Consider the following 21,002-nt stretch of genomic DNA (forward strand, 5'->3'; position numbering starts at 1 on the left):
AATTGGCATCCCAACAGTATATTTCACAGAACTAGAGAAAACAGTCCAAAAATTCATTTGGAACAAGAAGAGACCCAGAATAGCAAAAGCAATTCTAGGTAAGAGAGACATGGCAGGGCATATCACAATCCCCAACCTGCAACTCTACTACAAAGCTACTGTGATAAAAACAACATGGTACTGACAAAGAAACAGACCAGAGGACCAGTGGAACAGATTAGAAGATTCAGAAACAACTCCACACACACTCAGCCATCTCTTCTTCTATAAAGGAGCCAAATACCCTCACTGGAGGAAAGATAGCCTCTTTAATAAATGGTGTTGGAAAAATTGGGTTTCAACTTGCCAAAGATTAAAACTATACCTATATCTCTCACCATGCACTAAACTAAAAGCAAAATGGATTAAAGATCTAAATATTAACATAGAAACCCTGAACCAGTTGGAACAGAGGTTAGGTAGAACCCTTGAAGATATCAGTGTAGGCAAAGATTTTATGAATAAAACCTCAGTTGTCCATGAACTAGCACAAACAATCAACAAGTGGAATGTCTTCTTACTAAAAAGCTTCTGCACAGCAAGAGAAACCACCAGCAGTGTGAAGAGACAACCCACAATGTGGGAAAAAATCTTACCTGCTTTTCCTCAGACAAAGATCTACTATCTCGAATCTATAAAGAACTTAAAAAGATCAGACCTCCCAAATTTAAAGACTCAATCCAAAAATGGGAATCTGAAATGAACAGACATTTTTTGGACAAAGAAGCAGAAATAGCAAATAAATACATGAAAAAAATGTTCAACATCACTGGTCATTAGAGAGATGCAAATGAAAACAATGCTGAGATTCCACCTCACTCCGGAAAGAATCGCTGCTATCATGAAATCAACCAATAACAAATGCTGGCGGGGCTGTGGGGAAAGAGGAACCCTGCTCCAGTGCTGGTGGGAGTGTAGACTGATGCAACCACTGTGGAAATCACTATGGAGATACCTCAAAGAACTAGGACTGGAAGTCCCATTTGATCCCTCCTTTTGACTGCTGGAGATCTTCCCCAAAGAATTAAAAGAATCATACCACAGGGATATATGTGCACCCATGTTCCTAGCAGCACAGTTTGTGATAGCTAAAACTTGGAAACAGCCCAAATGCCCATCATCTTGAGACTGGATAAAGAAAATGTGGTTTCTTAATAAAACAGAGTACTATTCAGCCATAAAAAATGAGAAATTAGAGACATTTGTAGCTAAATGGATGCACATTGAGGCGATACTCTTAAGTGAAATAAATAGGACACACACGTATAAATACCGAATAGTTTCTCTGGTGTGAGAAATTGAAAGTGTAAATAAGGACTAAAATGTATAATACGTAATGTGAAATAGGAAGAAAAAGGGCAAAGGGGAAGAAACTGGGAGGGGTAGGGGAAAGGAAAGAAGGGAATGGGATTAATATGAGAAAATGGAAAAATAGGAACAAAATCTTTGTAAATAGGGAGGGATGGAGGGCTGAGCAAGGGTGAAAAATTAGAACCAAGAGAGATTATGTAAAGGTGCAAATTTCCAATGGTGAATGTCATTATACTGTATACCTAAAATGTACCAATGATTAGAATGAATAATCAATAATGCAAAATAGGAAGAAAAGGTCCAAAGGGGTAGGGGTAGTGGGAGGGGCAGGGGAAAGGAAAGAAGGGAAAGGAACAATGGTGAGAAATGGAAAAAATGGAAATAAAGTCTTTGTAAATAGGGAAGGGTGGATGGGGTGAAGGGAACACAGGGAATGGGGAAAAAATAAGAACCAAGGTGCATCATGTAAAGGTACAATTCCCAATGAGAAATGTAAATGTGTTGTATACCTAAAATGTACTGATAAAAGAATTTAAATTAAAAAAAAAGAAATACGCATGATATAGGAAATCATGTGTGTATTCGAAGAAGCTGAGGCAAGGGGATCATTTGAAAGGTAATAATAAGGAGGATCACATCAACTATTTTAAAGTAATAATCATTGGCCACAATGGTTAATAACCAGGCTGATGTTAGTCTGAGGTTGAATTGTTACTGAGCAGATCCTGTTTGTGTAAGGTCTGTTTGTGTTAAAAATTGTGTAAGATTATAGTGGTCTCCATGCAAACTTGCCTTGTGTTGGCAGAGCCGTGTGACAGTTACTATTAGGGAATCAGGCGTAACAATGGCTCTTTTATAACCTCCCACCCTTATTAATTATCATTTTTTGTAATGGTTGACACAAGCAACTCCATTTTTATCCTAACAGTTTTCAAAATCTGTTTGTAAGGGTAGAGGCATGAACCTATCTCTTTTCTTCCCTATTATTTGTGTTTTCTACACCCTATAGTGTATGACATACTTTTATTTAAGCACTGAAGATTATCTTAAAGGGTCTGCATACTCAAGATCATTACTATTGTGACATCACTTGCAGATTTCTTTAGAGGGATGCTATATTTTGAAACTCTAAGAATAAAGTTTGGTTGTTAAGTAGATATCAGTGCTATATCAATGTGAATTTTGGAGTAGATTTCCAGAGAATTGGAATGCATAACTCTTGTAAAGCACACAAATCTCATACAGTGTAAATAAAAGTAACTTTATTGGAGATAACTTCCCTCTAATAATGTGTTGACTGACTTTTCTGTTAAGTGAGTCACCTGTTGTCCTCATGTCACTTCTATTTTTCCTTCTCTTTGCCATGCATTCCTTAGTCTCCAGTTCCTTTTATTCAGGCACTGACCTGACCTATTGACATCTTCACATTGTCATAGTTTCAGCAGGTCAAAATGGATAAGGCATGGCACACTCCATTCCAGGAGCTGTTAAGCCAGATACGGCTGTCACAGAAGCATTGAAATTCTACGAGCAATCTGGAAAAGTTTTGAAGCTTTCCTGTGTTTGATGGAATGCTTCTATAATCCCTCCCAGAGGGTTAGCTACTCCCAGAAAGCAATACTTAGTTTCTTCATCCAGAAGTAAACAACACAACAACTCCTGACTCATATGAGAGAAACGTCCGTATCCATAGTATATGACTGTCTCATGCACGAATTCACAGAGGAAATCTTGAGCACTTCAGACTCCTCAGGTGTCATTTGGAGTGACACTTATTGCTCAGAGTTTCCCCTTTCCTGAGCAAAATGCACAAGCATTCATATGAGTCCCCTGACACAAAGAGAGAAAGAGTGAGAGAAAGGAAAACCCACCAGCACAAAAGTGCTCTGTGCAAGCAAAACAAAGACAAGATTGGATCTATTAGGAAAGAGCTTGTCAGAGGAAAATTGCATCTTGACAAAGTTAAAGAGAAGGAAGACTGTTCAAAGCTATTGCAAAGGGAAGAGAGGCCTGAACCCAGTGTAGGGATAAAGAAATCTTTTCCTCCCGTTTGTTGGTTCAAGTCTACTGGAATAAATTAGATAAATAGGCAAAAAATAAACCAAACAAGTTCATCACATTTGTAGGGGAATTGCAGAATGATTACCCAGTAACTTCATGAGATTCAGAAATATATATTTCCTTCTTCATTGGAGAGAGACAAATGGGGGTGCAGGCAATTCAGAGAGACTTTAACGGGAAATGAATATACAGAAGAGTAGACAAGAACTTGAGACAAAGTTCCACTGGGCTCTAGAACAGGTGACAACAGGTTAAGGGAAAGTGAGAGGTAGAAATACACTAGGAATAAAGATTGTCCTATTATGATAATAAAGTAAATAAAGCTTCAGTAATCGCTCAGGAGAATACATAAAATGTCTGTCAGGGCCTGGTAAATTCTCTGGTGATTAATTTTCACTGTATAATGAGATGTTAGGGAGAGACTACACAAGACAATTCATTCTTTTGGACGAATTTCCATCAGGATGTAAAGAGAACTTCAGCGAGAGCCTCTTTTTGCACTCGGGGAAGTTGTGGGTAGACCAGGACTGGGTCATGAGAAAGACCTTTATTATCAGACAGCGCAATTGTTTTTGAATTCACACTAGTAGCATGGCAGGTGTCACATTTTGAGGTATTTTTCTGAGCCCCAACACCTGTATGAGTTCAATTCTGCTGAAATGAAATCCTGAAATATATTTAAGACCTGGAGTGGTGGTAGGGATCATCCACCTGTGTTTGCTAGTTGTCGTTCATTTCTCTTAGGAGAAATTAAGTTTTTTATAGCTTTAAGAAAATTTTACAAGACACTCAGTCTCCTAAGAAGACTGAAGCTAAGAGCACTCTCTTCCCTGATAGCTGATTTCCAAGAGTGAGTGAATTGTCTTTGGTAAAGATATTTGCGGATTTGTAAAATTGTTAAGAATTTGGGGAAGATTTGCATCCTTTTCAAAGAGTAGGGTAAAGAACTTGTAGTTACACATTTCCTAAAGTAAATTCTGTAAAGAAAGTGAAAATCAGGGACCTGGAAGTAGGGTGATGTCTGTTTTAATGTTTGGTCAAGCTGAGGAAAATGCTAAGACTGTCTGGTCTGGTATCATGGAGGACATTTCCTATATTTATCTGGAATCTTCTTCATAGTTTCTGACTTGCAATTATCCTGGTTGTTATAGAATATACTTCACAAATATGAAGTAAATGATGTCTATGGAAGTTGAGTTTAACCTGCTGGCCCCACTATTACCAATAGCTATTCCCTTATGCCCTTTGTTGTTTCCCTAAATTATCCTTTAGCCATTCACAGTCTTGAATTAAGTCTCATTTTTAACTTTGGTGTTCTCTTATAAATATATATTTGAATATATATATTTGTACATTCATATATAGATTACACAGCACCATGTGGATGACACCAAAGTCAGCACGAGCAAAAGCAGTGGCCAGGCCCCTGTAAATATTCACTACAGAGGCCTCCAAGTACCTGGATGGCTGAGCACTATGAACTGAATCCCTGAGACCAAATTCCCTAGACAAACTTTTCAGAGGAGTTTACCTTTCTCCTTTTACACCCTTGAGCCAATGAAGGGTGGAGTCTTTATGATTTCAGAGGTGTTCTCAAGGCATCTTTCCTATTGTACTCATGAAAAGTACTTGGCTTCTTTTTAATCCTAATCTTTTTATTAGCCCTGCTGTCCAAGGCCTCAACTTCATAGTCATGTTCTTCATAGTAAACTTCAAACTTTTCAAATGTGGTTGTGCTTCAGATTCTCATTAGAAAACTGGCTGAAAGTAGTCTTCAGTAGCCATGCCACAAAATGAATGTTGTTGAATGTTGTTGAACCTTGAAATTTCCTCAGCCAGATTAATTAGTCTGCCACCTTTAATATCAATCTCTTGAAAATTTTCTGGTCCTGGGTAAAATGTAGACAAACTTTCTTCCAGAGGATAATAACACACATGGCCTTGAACCTAAATGCCAATGGAGTCCTTATTCTCAACTGAATCCAACTGAGCTTGGTCTTTACTGTCTGGATTTCTATTAGAAATCCAGTCTTCTGAGCTCTATCCAGAATCTCTCATTAGCTAGACTTGTAGTATTCTAGGACTTCTGTAGCCAGCCTCTCCAACTCTTTCCAAACTCCTCTTATGAATCAGTTCCAAAGGCTTCTAAACCACATGATAATGACCCTAATCCTGGTGCTAAAATCTGTTTTAGTCACTTTCTAATTCCTGGACACGATATTTAACACTCACAATTTAAAGAGGTAAGGGAAGTGAGAGGGGTAGGGGAAAGGAAAGAAGGGAAAGGAAAAAATATGAGAAAAGGAAAAAATGGAAACAAAGTCTTTGTAAATAGGGAGGGGTAGAGGGGTTGAAGGGAGGGCAGGGGAATGGGGAAAAATAAGAACCAAGCTACATCATGTAAAGGTACAAGTTCCCAATGATGAATGTAACTGTATCGTATACCTAAAATGTACCAATAAACTTAATAAAAAAAATAAAGAATGACAGGTTTATTTTGGCTCACATTTTCATTTCAGTGTCAGATGACTCCAAGGCAGAAATGGTATGACAGAAGAGTAGAGGAGAGGAAAGCTTCTTACATCATGATGGGCAGGAAGTAGAGAAGGGAGGAGCCAAGGAGGAATATACCCTTCCAGCTCACAAACCCATTGAGTTGCCACTTCTCATGAGGTCTCACCTTCCTAAAGCACATTTACCTGCTGAACTTCCCATTGGATGAATCTGCTGATGAATACAGGCCCTCGTGATCCAACCATCCTCCAAAGCCCCACCTCTGAGCACAGGAGAGTCTTGGAACACTTTCTAGATCCAAATTATTATAACATTATACATGTGTGTGTGCGTATATATATATATGTATATGTATATATATATAGAGAGAGAGAGAAAGATAATATCTTTATACAGTATTTTGTAAACCATGTTTATATATCTATATACAATGTCTTTGTATGTATTTATGTTATATATTTCAAGTTTGAATGATCTTTTTATTTCCTCTCTAAAAAGGATCAAAATGTTCTAGATTCTAGCACTTAGAGCATAAAGAACATTTAAATAGGATAAGAGGAGGGAAACATTAATTGGTATATATTTTACTCTGAGCCATACATAACCATAAGCCCTATATTATTACTTATTTAATCATCACCTCATTTAAAACATAAGTGAATCAAGAAATTTACCATCACTTATTAGTATCAGTGGTGGAGTTGGGATTCTAATGCAAGACTAAAGTAGATCTTCCCATTTTTGATGTTTTGTTCACTGGTATCTTTCAGGCAGCACCTGCCTAAATTTCCATTTTGCCCAATTCTTAACAAGTTCATAATATCAAATTGTACAAACCTTTGCACAGAAATAAGATCCCTCATTTCTGTCCCATCTTTTGCTTCTGTCCCATCCCCTAAGCACAGTATGAAACAAAGCACAGGACTCTCCTTTCATCAAAGCTACTCCTAACCTGTGTGTGCCTGCTTAGTTGTATTTTTTAAAACATTATGTGTTTAATAAATGTTTTTATACCTACTTGGTCAGTTGTGATGTCATCAGGCTTGATGTTTATATCAGTTTTGTTTGTGGGATTGAACCTTCCCTTTTCAGGCAACCGTAAAACAAAAACAATGCAAAAGGGAAAGGAGAGGTGGGTCTTCTACATACACATAACCACTTCACATTTGAGTGCACAAGATTCTGTACAGGACTTTAACACATGGCTCTTCCCATAGTGTAAACATTACTCAGGCAGAAAAAGTGAAGCAAAAGTAAAGCTCGTTTGAAAGATGACCAATGTAAGCACAATTTGTGTTGATTTTGTATATTTGAATCTTTACATTGTATTTTAATTTTAGCTCATCTTTCTTTCTGTGTACATTTGATTCTTACAATTATAAATTGCAGCCTTGTGGGATGGTGTGATCCAAAGTAAGCTTTATTTCAATAAAAAGACTATGGCTTAAGGCCTATGTATTTATAGCTTTTCTGTCCTGTTGTTGTGAATACAACTAGTTTGGGGTGGTAAAACATAGGGGCCTAATGCTGATCTAGAAGACAAATGCTGTATTGTAGTTGTAAAGTCGGAACATTTCTTGCATCTGCTGAAAGATTTACTCAAAGAATTGTCCCTGTGGATAGCAAACATCTGTTTTATTTAGCTTCTCCTTTTTCTAATTCTCTGATAACAGAACTGACTTTCCTCAGAGGAAGCTATTCCATATGTTCTGGAACATCTAAGTCCTTTAACTTCATAAAATGTTTCCCCAACACAGGTGGTATGAAGCCCAAACTTGAACTATGAATGTATTTTCATGCTTTTAACACCATGATAGGTTTAGAAATGGACCCCAGGCTCAATTCAGGGCAATTAGACTCTTCTCTGAGAATCTTCTGCTACATTTTTTATGATAACATCTTTCTTTGGGGTTTCTAAGTATGTGGCATACACTTAAAGGGTTGTTGTATGTTATAGTTCCCTGAAGGTAGATTAATTGACAAATAGAAAAAATAGAGGACTCTAAGATATAATTCCTGAAGATGGTTTACCTTTGAAAATTTCAGTTACATAACCATTTTAATTTTCCTTTTCTTCCTAAGCTAGTTTGGATTGAGTTTCTGTTATTGTGATCAAGTCTAGACAAGACAAGTGCTAATGTACAGAGCCACATAGAAATACTAGGTAAAGTGACCCCATAATTTATTTTCCAAATCTAGATAATTTTACAAGTGAAAATAAACACTATTCATACTTACACAAGACAACAGTTACATTAGAACTATCTCAACCCAAACAGGGGTTAGGTTAGCAGCAGTAATTGGGATTGTATCATCCTGTATTGCATAATTTATAAACTTTATAATAGCACCCCCATGTCTATAGGAGTTTTAATATAAACTTTGTGTGTAAGAAAGCAGTTTGTAAAAATAACTGCCACCAAAGATGTGGCCAGGGCTGAGCCGTCTGGCTGCACCACGTATTTATCCCTAAACTTTAAGCAATGTATAAGTTAGGAGGAAAGTTAGTTTACCAAAAAATTAAAATATCTGGAATAATGAACAAAAACTATCTATTGGAGTAGAGTCCCCAGAGTGAAGAAGAGACGAGTAATTAGTGTTACATGATGTATATGTGGATGTCATGGCATGCTCTTTGCTTTGGTTTGACCAAAAGAAAAAAATAAGTTCCTTGTTTCTATCTCACTATAGATCCCTTCCTTGATCTTCACCTAAGCAGTGTGCTTAGTCTCACAGGATAAAATAGGCAATCTTGCTCTAAAATAATAATAGCAACTCATTTCCCCCATATTGAATGATCTTTAAAAAGCTTATTGCCCACTTACGGCCAATGGAACGTAAAGAAATGTATACTGGAGGCTCTCAGCAGTTTTGCATTCCTCAAATGAAAGAGGCACATGAAGATATAATATTTTGCAGCTGCACCCCTTTCCCAATAATATTTCTAGTTTTTGTGTTATTGTGTTAAAACTTAGTGACTAAAACCTTTACAGTGATTGAGTATCAATGATATAACAAAATCAAGGCTAGGAACCAGCATGCAGAGGATGGTTGTTTTAGTTATCTTTTCATCATTATAATGAAATAACTAAAGCAGTTTGCTTATGAAGAAAAGAAGTTTATTTAGCTCACAGTTGTGAAATTTCAAGGATATAGTGCTGGCTAAAGATGTATTTCAGTGACAGAGTGTTAACCTAGCTCACATGAGGTCCTTGATTTGATCCCCTGTACTGAAAAAAGCCAAACCATACATTACCAGCCAAACCCAACCCAATCAAATCAAGATCATGGTATATGCATCAGTAGCCAAAATGGGAAGAGTCCCGGCTTGCTCTTTGTGTCTCAAGAACTAATTCAGGGTCCTATAAGAACTACCTTAATTCTTCCCATAGGAAGGTTACCCAGTGCCTCCTACTCAGCTCCACCTCTTAAAAGTCTCATGAGTTCAACATCACCACAGGGAACCAAGTTTCCAACACATGGATCCTTAGAGAAGAAATTACTCCAAGTTATAGAATGTTGGTATGGAAGCATGGAAGATTTGGAGGAACTTAAGGGTATCACTAGGTTGTGGAACAAGTCTTCTTTTTAAATAAGGCAAGTTATGTTATATGGGTTGAGCCATTGTCAAAGAAGTTACTGTCTCTTGAATTATCCTAATTAATACAGCAGGAACAAATTTAACATCAGGTTCTCAGTGTCCTATGTTATCATCATATACTACAGATGAGCAAATTCTAAAGTTAATTTAAAGTTAATGCAATGCCCCACACCAATTCAAATACTGCACTCATATTTTTGAAGAAAGAATTGTCTAGATAGGATTCTCTTTCTCTACTAAGAAGATATATCTGTTTGTATTCCTCCTCCTCTTCTAACTCCTTTTTATTTCTGATATAGCAAATAATTCTGTAAGGTTAAGTATAAAAAGAGTCATAGAAGTTTATAAGAAAGCCACAAATATGAAAATTTCAAAGATCATTTTCCAACCAAACATATAAACCACAGCTAAGGGTAGTAGTAACCTACTATTACAACCAAGGAGACTAACTGGTAGCTTTTCTGATAACCCACATACATTCTAAATTCCTCTCCTTCTCTTATTATTTGGCAGATAACAATGTTATTTCAATTAGTTGAACTTTCTACTACTACTGGCTCTAAACTTCCAAGTATTAGTCCCTTAGACTACTGCACAGTGAAGGAATGAGAATTGATATAGCCATTAAAAGGCATGGGTTGTAGTCACAGCTTCTCTACCAGTAAAATCTGCTACTAAGTCAGCTTCTATAAGCCTTTAGAAGATGTCAGTTCTACAATCTTTAAAATGAGGTATTCAGATGAGAAAACTTAATAAAATTCTACATTCAGAGTTCAAAGACACTTCATTCCAGGAAGATAGGTTTCATTAATGCAGCACTGTCATCAGGACAGTACTGCATTACTTAGAAAATTGTGTTTAGAAATCTACTGCACTGAATCATTTCCCCCATGGATATCTAGAACCACTTTCTGGAAACTGTGAATAACGAAAGGATTTTGCAAGTATAATTAAGAGTCTTCAAAATATCATGAGCTAGAACACTATATATTATGTGGATGGGCATGGAATGTAATTACAAAGATCCCTGTAAAAGACAGATTTAACTACAGGAGAGGAGGATATGTGGCCACATTGCTTGTTTTGAAGATGACAGGAGAGGTTATGAGCCAAGGGATGCGAGAAATGCAGTTCTAAAAGCTCAAACATGAAATAAAATGGATTCTCTTCTTAAGCCTCTATAAGGAACCCACACCCTACTAAACCTTCATTTTGGACATCAAACTAAAACTGTAAGATAATAAATTTATATGTTTTTTAGACCACTGAGTTTGTGATAATTAGTGAGGCTGCATAAATAAATAAATATTCAATAAGAATGGTGAAGTCCTGTTGACTTTAATAAAGATGCAGAGCAGGATCTTTTTAAGATTGTCCTCCAAATCACAGTGAGTGCCAGTGATTGCTTTACTGTCATCAATTTGCAGTTTCTACAACAGAAAATAGTAAATCTGAGTGCTGGTAATTACATATGATTTGAATACTTCATTAAAAGTAAGCTAAAATAAACCAAATTATTCTAATTTTAAACTTAAATATAAATAGGTAAATAGTATGACTTCTGTGTTATTGAACATACTCAACCAGGTAGAACTACATTATAACTTAGTAATTTATCCCAGGGATGCAAGGATGGCTCCACATTTGTAAATCAATAAATGTAATATACTATATTAACAGACTCAAGGACAAAAAACATATAATTATCTCAATAGATGCAGAAAAGGCATCCGACAAAATCCAACACCTATTCATAAAAACCCTACAGAAAATTGGAATAGAAGGTCTTTATCTCAACTAGACTAAGTCTATCTATGAAAAACCAACAGTCAATATCATACTAAATGGTCAAAAAATGAAAACATTGATGCTAAAATCAGAAACAAGACAAGGATGCCCACTATCACCACTCCTGTACAATATAGTTCTGGAAACATTAGCCACCACAATTAGAAAAGAGAAAGAAATAAAAAGAATAAAAACAGGAAAGGAAGAAGTTAAACTGTCATTATTTGCTGATGATATGATACTTTACATAGAAGACCCAAAACACTCTGCCAAAAGACTTCTAGACTTAACTGACAGATTCAGTAGAGTAGCTGGATATAAGGTCAACACTAAAAAAAAATAGATTCCTTGTACACAAATAACAGACTCACTGAGAGAGAAATTAGGGAAAAAATTCCTTTTACAATAGCATCCAAAAAAATGAAATATCTAGGAGTCAGTCTAACAAAGGAAGCAAAAGACCTCTACACTGAAAACTACAGCACTCTGAAAAAGGAGATCGAAGAGGATATAAGAAAATGGAAAGACATCCCTTGTTCCTGGATAGGAAGAACCAATATAGTGAAAATGGCCATATTTCCAAAACTATTATATAGGTTTAATGCAATCCCAATTGAAATTCCAACAATATATTCCACAGCACTAGAGAAAACAATCCAAAAATTCATTTGGAACCAGAAGAGACCTAGAAAAGAAAAAGAAATTTTAGGCAACAGAGATATGGCTGGGGATATTACAATCCCCAACTTGAAACTATACTAGAAAGCTACTGTGATAAAAACAGCATGGTATTGGCAAAGAAACAGATCTGAGGATCAGTGGAATAGATTAGAAGATGCATAAACAACTACAGATATGCTCAGCCACCTTATCTTTGACAAAGGTGCCAACCATCCTCATTGGAGGAAAGATAGCCTATTTAATAAATGGTGTTGGAAAAACTGGATTTCAACCTGCCAAAGATTAAAACTAGACCAGGCCTATCACCATGAATTAAATTAAGATCAAAGTGAATTAAAGATTTAAATATTAGGACAGAAACACTAAATTTGCTAGAAGATAAGTTAGGTAGAACTCTTGAAGATATTGGTATAGGAAAAGATTTTATGAACAAAACCTCAGTGGCACAGGAATTAGCACAAAGAACCAACAACTGGGATCTTATCTTATTAAAATCTTCTGCACTGCAAGAGAGACCACCAACAGAGCTAAAAGACAACCTACAATGTGGGAAAAAATTTTCAGCAACTGTACCTTAGACAAAGGACTACTATCTAGAATATATAAAGAGCTAAAAATAATCAGACCCCCAATTCAAAGACCCAATTCAAAAATGGGCATCTGAAATGAATAGACATTTCTCAGACAAAGAATTAAAAGCAGCAAATAAATATACGAAAAAATGTTCAACATCACTGGTTATTTGAGAGATGCAGATGAAAACAACACTGAGATTCCACCTCACCCCAGAAAGAATGGCTACTATTAAGAAATCATCTAATAACAAATACTGGTGGGGGTGTGGGGAGAAAGGAACCCTTCTCCATTGTTGGTGGGAGTGCAGATTGGTGCAACCATTGTGGAAATCAGTATGATGATACCTCAAAGAACTAGGCTTAGAGCTTCCATTTGACCCAGCTATCCCCCTGCTGGGGATCTACCACAAAGAATTAAAAGAATCTTACCACAGTGATATATGTGCACCCATGTTTATAGCGGCACAGTTCATAATAGTGAAAGCTTGGAAACAGCCCAAGTGCCCATCAACTGGAGACTGAATAAAGCAGATGTGGTTTTTATAAAATGGAGTACTACTCAGCCATAAAGAATGAGAAACTAGAGACATTTATAGCTCAATGGATGCATATTGAGGCCATCCTCTTAAGTGAAATGAATAGGACACACATGTGTAAATACCGAATAGTTTCTCTAGTGTGAGAAACTGAAAGTGTAATTAAGGATATACAGAGATGAAATGGCCTAACAACATTAAAAAGATAAATTATAACTTAATATATGTATGTTCTTGTCTTTATTGCTTTTCTTCAATCTCCCCTGCCAAGGATTTTTCCACTCTATTTTATGAATTTGTGAATGAATGAGTATAACATTATTTTATTTGAATGAATAACACAAATCCTAAATTTTGTGTTTCTGGGTTCTTTAAATTCAGTATTACATTATGTCAGAATGAGTTTTCTTTATAATAGATCTGACCATGATTGGATTAGGTTGGAACCTTTCTGTCTCTGTGAGAAAATCAACCTAAAGGAGGAGAACTGATTTTGGCTCACAGGTTCAGTCCATAGGCAGCTGGTTCCATTGGTTTGAGGCCCTTGGCAATGCAGCTGACATGGTGGGCAAAGCCCATGACACGAAGCTGCTCACCTCATGGCAACCAGGAAGCAAAGAGAAAGAGAAGAAGGGGCTGGGGACAAGTTAGGCTCTTCCAGGACACAGTTACTGTTGCCTACTTTTCCCAACTAGGTCCAACCTCCTAATGTTTTTACCATCACCAAAAATGCTCTCTGCTAATCCCCATCAATAGGCAAACCTCTTGCTGAGGCCAGACCTGTCAGGATCCAGCCACTCCACCAAGCCACACTTCTGAACATGACCACACTGAGGATGAAGCCTTCAAAGCATGAACCTTGGGGAACCTTCCAGATTCAAATCATAATGGTTTAGCTGCAGCAAAATAGAAATACTACTGAAAATAAAATAAGTAGCTTTGGATTTGAGGGTACACCTGCTACTTTTCATTTCCCTCCTGTAAAAAATAGAAAAATAACATGAACCACGAGAATTTCAGTGAAACTCAAATGAGATGATGGATGGGAAGGTATCTGTAAATTACAAAGCACAGTAAAATCCCATTACACATAGAAAATGAGCAACTTCTGAGACCTCACCATTGGTGCAAAATCAGAGTGATTCGAATACATCAAACGGGCACAACTTGGATATTCACTGGGTACTGTCTATGCTTTCTTCTTTATTTGATAAGCAGAACCCTATATCCATTGAGAAAAAAGATTTAATGACTTTTAAAGAGAGTTAATCACTATGAGTGATATATTGGAAAAACAAAAGTCTAAAACTAAGTTAAAGTAAAAATGTCAAAAGGAAAAACTGCTTTTTCATTTTCAAGATACCTTAAAGTCTTCATACCATAAACTTTACTCTCACTTTAACTTTTTTTCTGGGTATAGAGTCTATTTTCTTGTAATTGTACAAGACTTTTTTTTCAAATGAGCTAATGAATGCAATGATGTCAGAAGGTAAAATACACACTGATGTTATGGCTTCTACATCAGAGATATTACAGATAATGTATCCCCACTGCATAATTATTATTATCATTTCATTTTATATATGTTATATTTTAAGAGGATTTTACTGCCATAAAAATTACTTCATGAGTATAGCTGGTGTTATAGAAAGGAATCACCTTACATATTTTTACTTTATCACTTCTGTATTTTATTCATTAACATTTTTCTTTAACAGGAACGTAAATGTAAATAGATATCACTACATGTAATCATTACTTAGAAACAGAACAGAAAATTGTTAGATGTTTTGAGTGCAAAAGGTCATGGGTGGGCATTTGAGGCTTTTGAAAAGAGGACATTTAACTTGAGCCTTGAATAATAAACCGGAATTACTCTTGGTAGAAGGGACAGGGTGTGTCTGGGAGTATCATTCAGGTGGACAGGATAGTGACAGAAAGATCACTAGGAGAACCAGACAGCATTGACATGGTACAAAGGCATAAAAGACCACAAGTTGTAGATTTAGAATTACATTCAGTTTAGTATTACTAGGTACTTATTTTTTAAAAGCAAGAATGAGAAAATCAGACACAATTCCTGTGTGTTATGGCTAGATCTAAAATGTTCCCCAAAGGCTCATGTGTTCAGAGATGGAGTTTTTGGAAGTTGACTGAATTGTGACAGTGCTATAGTTGACTTGCCGTTAGGAAGTGAGGCCTGGTTGAACATGGGTCACTGAAAGTGTGGCATAGAATGGCATATTTTTATCCTCAAGTCCTCCCCTGTCTGTTTTCTGGTGCCATAGATGGAGAACCTTCTCTTTTATGCCATGCCCTTCCACCATGCTATTTCTGCCTTAGAGCCAGTAGACCCTGGACTGATACTGAGAATTAAAATAGGTTTCTCCTTCTTTAAATTGTGGGGGTCAGGTACTGTGTCCCAGGGACAGGAAAGTGACTAAGATACTGTGGTTTCTTCCAGATAGAGGAATATCCAGTAGTGAAACACACTTATATTCTACCACCTGTGTGTATCTACTTGGTGTGAGTGGGGATAATTTTCTTGAGTTTGGGAGGAGAAATGAGCGATGCACACATAGCCTTGCCCTGTTCTCCCTGCTTTCTGTTAGGACCCAGCTCACTTGCAGGTGGATCTGTTCTCATCTAGTGTTCTCCATCTATTACTGGAAAAAAACAGATTTAGCCCCAGTAAAAAAAAAGGTTTGGGAAGGAGAAAAATAGGTGCATGTGGAATGTTAATTTAATTTAGAATTACTTGAATGTATATCGAGGTGCTAGTCTTGAGAAATAATTGGAGGAAATTTTCAGGAAAAATAATATATACTTTAAAGGCTATAGATAAGTCCATATCTCCTAGATTTAGGCCTTAGACTCTTTGTTAATTTTGGTTATTAGTCTGTGAGGAAACTTGTTAGTTTGCAAGATTTATTTCGCTAATTGTGCAGCTAGCTGTTATTTCTGAAAGACCAAGAGAAGAAAGAAAAATCTTTTGAAAACACAAATGATTATTTTTTATCTTAAATTGTTTTGATTTTGTTGGCTGATATTACTGCATCTTAATGAAAGTTTGTTCACAGGCAAATGACCTTCCTGAATAGTGAGTACTCAGGTATCTTTTGAGAATTACTCATGAAAAAGAACTTTGAGGATTTTAGCAGATCCTGGTCAAGCTAACTTCCCCAATGACAAAAATCCACAATATGAGGATACCTAAAGGATCCATGATTGTTATTGTGAGCAGTAACCTCAGGAAAGTAGAATCAGGTTTGTCTCAGTAGGCTGCTGATATCTTCTTCAGAAGAGAATGACTGTCCTAAAGAGGCTAAATAGTTGAATCTTATTAGTTGAGAGTATACAATTTGGAAAATCACTTTCTTTCACTTTAGTCTTTTTTTTTTTTTTTTTTTTGTAAAACTGGGTCATTTTAATGTTCTTACAATTTAATAAATAATTCTCTTGATGACTGCAGTTACAAAAGCTGTGGTAGTATTCACAGTAATGGTGGTTTTCCTCATTGGCCTGTAGTCTTTAATAAGTGTAAGAAGTTATTGTATGAAACATCTTTCAAACCAGTAAGACTGCATTGATGCATCCATCATTTTCAGGATTGTTGGTTACCTGGGCATATTTACCCCAAATAACCTTGCCTCCTTGTGTCACAAGGCCCAACTCACTCACGTTCACTTCAATCACTGTACCTTTAGTAATAACACCCAACGTTGTGTATAGTGGTGACGAAGGATTTTTTTTTTTCACACCAAGTATTGGCAGGCAAAAGGTGGCTTTCAGTTCAGGATGTGTTACATGGGCCTTCTTGCAACTTAAGCCCATTGGCCTAATGAAGCTTTTGTATTTTGGTGGTTTTCTTGTAAAGCCATCTCCAACAAAGCAGACTTTAGTAACCATCTTCTTCCATGCCTTCTTTTTTCTCTTTCCAATTCGAATAACTTTCAATACTTCTGTCTCTCCCTGTGCATGAACTTTGGGCAGGAGGACTTCCCATTTTCCCTCCTTTTCTTTTCTTTTCTGTTTAATCATGTTGGAAAGTACTTTTGCCTGAGACTGTTCCTCTCTGTCTAACAGATAGGCAGGTACTGCTCCCTGAGGAGTCTTTTCATCATTGTTTTGTTTGGTGTTTCTATTTTCATGCATCTTGATAGTCTTCTTCATTTGTATTTTCTTGGCATGGCACTGTTTATGGTGGAGCTTAGCCTTCAGGCCAATCAGGGTTTTTTTGCCTTCTTTGAACATTCATGAGCCTCTCAACTTTCCTTCTTTCTTTTTTTCTCATGATAATCCAAACGATACCCATAATGTTTACAGTGTAATTCAATATATTCATTTTGTGGCATGGTGACAGCTGCAGAGCCCCCGGGGCGTGGCCTCAGGCAAGGGAAGAAAAGTTTCAACTTTAGGATCTCTCCAACACACGACCTGACTCCACTTTAGTCTATTCTTGAAGAATTTGAATAGCTTTCATAACTGGAGAATTGCAGAGATAAGAGGCAAATGTGGTCTGCCTTCCATGCCTCTTTGCTTGCATTTATTTCACATTGTGATGGAGATAGCCTGGTCCTGGTCCACCACTGTCAGAAAGGCTGAATAATTCTAGGTTGTACTCTAAGTAATTCTTCTTATCTGTAAAAAGGAAACAAATGCCTCAGCCTAGTCATCATCCATAAGAAGAAATTTTGTCCATATATGGTGATTATTTTGCACTATATATCTTTTGATTCAGAATTCAGGGTAAGAAGAAATATGTTATCCATGATATCCCCTTAAAGATTTCACCAATGTATATAAAGCTAGATCATGGACCTCTGGTCTGGACCTTTCTCATAAAATACCTCTTTCTGACTTGAGAAATTTAACAGCAACTCTCTTTCTCCAAGGCATGTATTTTCCAGAATGCTTTATCCATGTGTCCTCAAAAGATTTTCCTTTCTTTCCAGAGTCTCTGATTCCAGGCAACTGAATAATAAAAAGAGATGAGTGGACAACTTCATATCTCATCAGAGATGGTAATTTCCCACTCAAGAAGTCATAAGCCTTGCCTATGAATCATTTTGTAAGAGGTATTTATTTTCTGAGCAATTCACATTGGATACCATGCCAAATAGATAACAACTCAGGAAATTATAGTACTTGTGATAATTTTACTTATTTTTATAACCCAGGTCCTTTCAATCAAACTTAGAATTTATCATTTAATTTTTATCACTAAGAACCAATCCATGACTGGTAGGCCCCAAGTTGGGGAAAATGACAAAAATTAGTATTATTAAGAATACCATAGCCTGTTGAAACCTGATTCTAAGGTTAATACCTATTACAAACTCATTAAATAAAAATTGAAGCAACTAATTTTAGGTTATAATGTAAGAGCTAACATAATTTAAAATATTTCTAATTTTGTATATGATTTGTAAACTTTTTGTATTTTGAAGGATAAAATTTTAAATTTAGTGTAGCAGTACATATTTAAAATATCTATATAGGAGGAGCAGAGTTGCTCTCAGTGCAGAGGAGTTGAACCTTCCAGGCAGGCATACCACTGGGCCCAGCACTGAGGAGGTAAGCTGTGCTGGTGCCAGCAGCACACATCTCTCCCCTTATAGCCCCACTCACTGAAATGAGAAGACACATAAACAAGTCTCAAAACCAGACTTCCAGATCACCTAAAGCAACACCAAAGGGAAAAGATATGAAACTACCTGATACTCAAACACCTGGACTCCCTGAGCTGGCAACAAAAGAAGTTCTGGAAAAAATGAAATCAGAAATAATTTCTCACATAATAGCAGACATTGTGCCCATAGTACAAGACATGATTAATAAATCTAAAGAGGACACAGATGAAAAATAGAGGAGCTGAGGAACATGAGGGAATCCCAACATAGGAAACAAATGGAATCCATAAAACAGATGCAAACAGATTTCCAGGAGATTAAAAAATCTATTGAAAGTTTACACAGCAGAATGAGCCAATTCGAGGAAAGAATTTCAGATATAGAAGATAAGATTGCAATTAGTGACCAGGAAAAGAAAAATTTCTTTAAAATAGTAGGGACCACAAAAAAATCAATCTAGCAGCTGCCAGATGATGCAAAGAAGAATAATATAAGACTGACTGCAGTCAAAGAAGAGTGCAGATGACATTAAAAAAACTGTTCACAGAAGTGATGGCAGAAAACTTCCCAAGCAGGGGAAACGAATTTGACATACACATAAGTAAGGCATATAGGACTCAAACTAATCTTGATTTAAAAAAAATCTATACATAGTCATATAATAGTTAAGGTTCCAGAAACCCAACATAAAAGCAAAATTCTACAAGAAGTTACAGAAAAGAAAAAAATCACATACAAAGGAAAGCCTAACAGAATCACAGCAGAGTTCTCAACACAAACCTCAAAGGCAAGAAGAGCTTGGAGTGACATATTTCAAGCCCTAAAGGAAAACAGCCTCCAACCCAGATTGATGTACCCTGCAAAACTATCTTTCAAAGTAAATGGAGAAATAAGATATTTTCATGACAAAGAGCTCCTTAGGAACTACATGAATACCAAACCAGCACTCCAAAAAACTTTAGAAAAAATCTTAGGAAAAGACCATGAGGATCACAACCCCAGGAAGCCAAGCAGAATGAATCCACCAGGCATGAGAATAAATTAAAAGAAAAAGGGTAGAATCCAACAAAAAGAAAAAGTCATGACACTGATAAGTCAATATGTATCAGTTATAACCATCAATGTTAATGGTGTCAATTCACCAATCAAAAGAAATAGACTGGCAGAATGGATCAAGAAGCAAGATCCAAAAATATGCTGCATACAAGAAACACACTTAATTCAAAAAGAAACTCATAGACTGAAAGTTAAAGGCTGGAAAACAATACTTCATGTGACAAGAAACTGAAAAAAAGCAGGAGTAGCTATCCTCTTTGCAGATCAAGTAGATTTCAAACCAACAGTGATTAAGAGAAACAAAGAAGAACACTACATCCTTATTAAGGGAACAATCCAAGAAGAAGAGATGACAATCATAAACATATATGCTCCAAACACTAGTGCCCCTAATTATATAAAACAAATACTAACAGACATGAAAAAACAAATAAGCGCTACTATAATAGTAGTGAGGGAATTCAATACCCCACTGTCTCAAATAGATAGATCAACTAGACAAAAATAACCAGTGAAATACTAGAACTCAATCAAACTCTTAAAGAAATGAACTTAACAGATGTTTACAGAGTATTCCACCCTACAAAATCAGAATACACATTCTTTTCAGGTGCACAAGGGTAGTTCTCCAAAATAGATCACATACTCACGCATAGAACATGTTTAAGTAAGTACAAAGGAATTGAAGTTATCCCCTGTATATTATCAGACCATAGTGCAATGAAATTGGAGATCCATAGCAAAAGAAACTCAAAAAATTTTATAAACACATGGAAATTGAACAACACACTTCTGAATAACCAATGGGTCACAGAGGAAATTAAAGAAGAAATCAGACAATTCCTTCAATTAAATGACAATGACAATACAACATATTGGAATATATGGGACACAATGAAAGCAGTCTTATGAGGGAAATTCATAGCAGTGAATATGCATATTAGGAAAACAGAATGATCCCAATTAAATAACCTGATGCTGAACCTCAAGCTTCCACAAAAAGAAGAGCAGGACAGACCCAAAGCTCCTACAAGGGAGGAAATTATAAAGATCAGAGCAGAAATCAATGCAATGGAGACTAAGAGAATGATACAAAAAATCAATGAAGCCAAGAGTTGGTTCTTCGAAAGAATCAACAAAATTGACAAACTCTTATCCAAACTTATCAGAAAACAGAAAGAAAAGACCCAAGTCCATGCAATTAGGA

At 36.3% G+C, this 21,002-nt stretch overlaps 1 pseudogene; it reads right to left on the bottom strand.

Annotated features, from left to right (window-relative positions):
* Positions 1 to 16,539: 16,539 nt before the first annotated feature.
* LOC101723011 (ribosome biogenesis protein NSA2 homolog pseudogene) lies at positions 16,540 to 17,461 on the bottom strand (annotated as a pseudogene).
* Between the last annotated feature and the right edge of the window lie 3,541 nt (positions 17,462 to 21,002).

Source organism: Heterocephalus glaber, unplaced genomic scaffold (genome assembly GCF_053883595.1).
Source record: "Heterocephalus glaber isolate CG9 unplaced genomic scaffold, H.glaber_assembly_v1.0 deba00000594, whole genome shotgun sequence".
NCBI lineage: Eukaryota > Metazoa > Chordata > Mammalia > Rodentia > Bathyergidae > Heterocephalus > Heterocephalus glaber.